The sequence below is a fragment of the Anomaloglossus baeobatrachus genome, unplaced genomic scaffold (assembly GCF_048569485.1).
Source record: "Anomaloglossus baeobatrachus isolate aAnoBae1 unplaced genomic scaffold, aAnoBae1.hap1 Scaffold_115, whole genome shotgun sequence".
Classification (NCBI taxonomy): domain Eukaryota; kingdom Metazoa; phylum Chordata; class Amphibia; order Anura; family Aromobatidae; genus Anomaloglossus; species Anomaloglossus baeobatrachus.
The window spans coordinates 386,659-388,385 of record NW_027441885.1 but is presented as its reverse complement, the minus strand read 5'-3'; the positions used below and the strand labels follow the sequence as shown (position 1 = coordinate 388,385).

Genomic DNA, 1,727 nt, shown 5'->3' with positions numbered 1-1,727 from the left:
AAAACTACATATTTTACACAGTCATAAGCAGCCAAAAGGGATCTATTCTATTCAATTGCAAATGATCTAGATAAGACTGAGAATAAGATACTGCACGGGACATAGCAGAGTTGGTCAAGTTGAGTGGAGATGAGTTTGCTATTTGGCACAGCTTTTTGCATCAATAAAGCAAGTAAAAGGTGTGAAAGATAAAAAAAAGGGTGAAAGTGTGAAAAGTGAATTGGCCAAATTGAGGTGCATATAAAGTTTTTGCTTTCTTTCAATTCACTAATGGGGCTCATTTGAATCAGGTGAATTGAGCTCTGCTTTTGGAAACTGGGTTAAGAAGGGGTGCACCGGTCCTGGAGGTACTGCAATACCAGGTCAATGCGTGGAGTGGACAGAGCAAGATTTTTTCCATCTCCTTGTTCTAAAAATCCATTTAATATATGGTCCCCAGAGAGGGGACGTATCAGATATTAAACTGATAATAACAGGGTCGGTACCGCAGGACTGGCGCATAGCAAATGTGGTGCCAATATTCAAAAAGGGGACAAAAACTGAGCCGGGAAATTATAGGCCGGTAAGTTTAACCTCTACGGTTGGTAAAATCCTTGAGGGTTTCTTGAGAGATGCTATATTGGAGTATCTCAAGAAAAATAACCTTATGACAGAGTATCAACATGGGTTTATGAGGGATCGATCCTGTCAAACTAATTTGATCAGCTTCTATGAAGAGGTAAGTTCAAGTCTGGACCAGGGAAATGCAGTGGATGTTGTGTATATGGACTTTTCAAAAGCTTTTGATACGGTGCCACACAAAAGGTTGGTACATAAAATGAGAATAATGGGGATAGGGGAAAATATGTGTAACTGGGTTAAAAACTGGCTAAGTGATAGGAAACAAAGGGTGGTTATTAATGGTACGTACTCGGACTGGGTCTCAGTTCATAGTGGGGTACCACAGGGGTCAGTATTGGGCCCACTTCTTTTCAACATATTTATAAATGACCTTGTTGGGGGCATGCGGAGTAGAATTTCAATATTTGCAGATGATACTAAACTCTGCAGGGTAATCAATACAGAGGAGGATAATTTTATATTACAGGGAGATTTATGTAAATTGGAGGATTGGGCTGAGAAGTGGCAATTGAAGTTTAATGTAGATAAATGTAAGGTCATGCACTTGGGTAGAGGAAATAACATTTATGATTATGTACTTAATCGTAGAACACTGGGTAAAACAGACACAGAAAAAGACTTGGGTGTATTGGTGGATGGTAAACTTCACTTTAGTGGACAGTGTCAGGCAACTGCTGCCAGGGCTAATAAAATAATGGGATGTATTAAAAGAGGTATAAGTGTTCATGAAAAAAATATAGTTCTACCTCTGTACAAGTCACTAGTGCGACCACACTTAGAATACTGTGTACAATTCTGGTCACCGATATATAAGAAGGACATAGCTGAACTGGAGAGGGTGCAGAGAAGAGCCACCAAGATTATTAGAGGAATGGGTGGGCTGCAATACCAAGACAGGTTATTAAACTTGGGGTTATTTAGTTTGGAAAAACGAAGGCTTAGGGGGGATCTAATCACAATGTATAAATATATGAGGGGACAGTACAGAGACCTTTCCAAAGATCTTTTTACACCAAGGCCTGCGACTGGAACACGGGGGCATCCACTACGTCTTGAGGAAAGAAGGTTTAATCATAATCACAGACGAGGATTCTTTACTGTACGAG

At 40.0% G+C, this 1,727-nt stretch overlaps 1 non-coding gene across 1 annotated transcript; it reads right to left on the bottom strand.

Moving 5' to 3' along the window:
• Positions 1-325: 325 nt before the first annotated feature.
• Positions 326-507, bottom strand: LOC142260504 (U2 spliceosomal RNA). Its single transcript, XR_012728662.1, has one exon. It is a non-coding gene; the product is annotated as a U2 spliceosomal RNA (small nuclear RNA).
• Between the last annotated feature and the right edge of the window lie 1,220 nt (positions 508-1,727).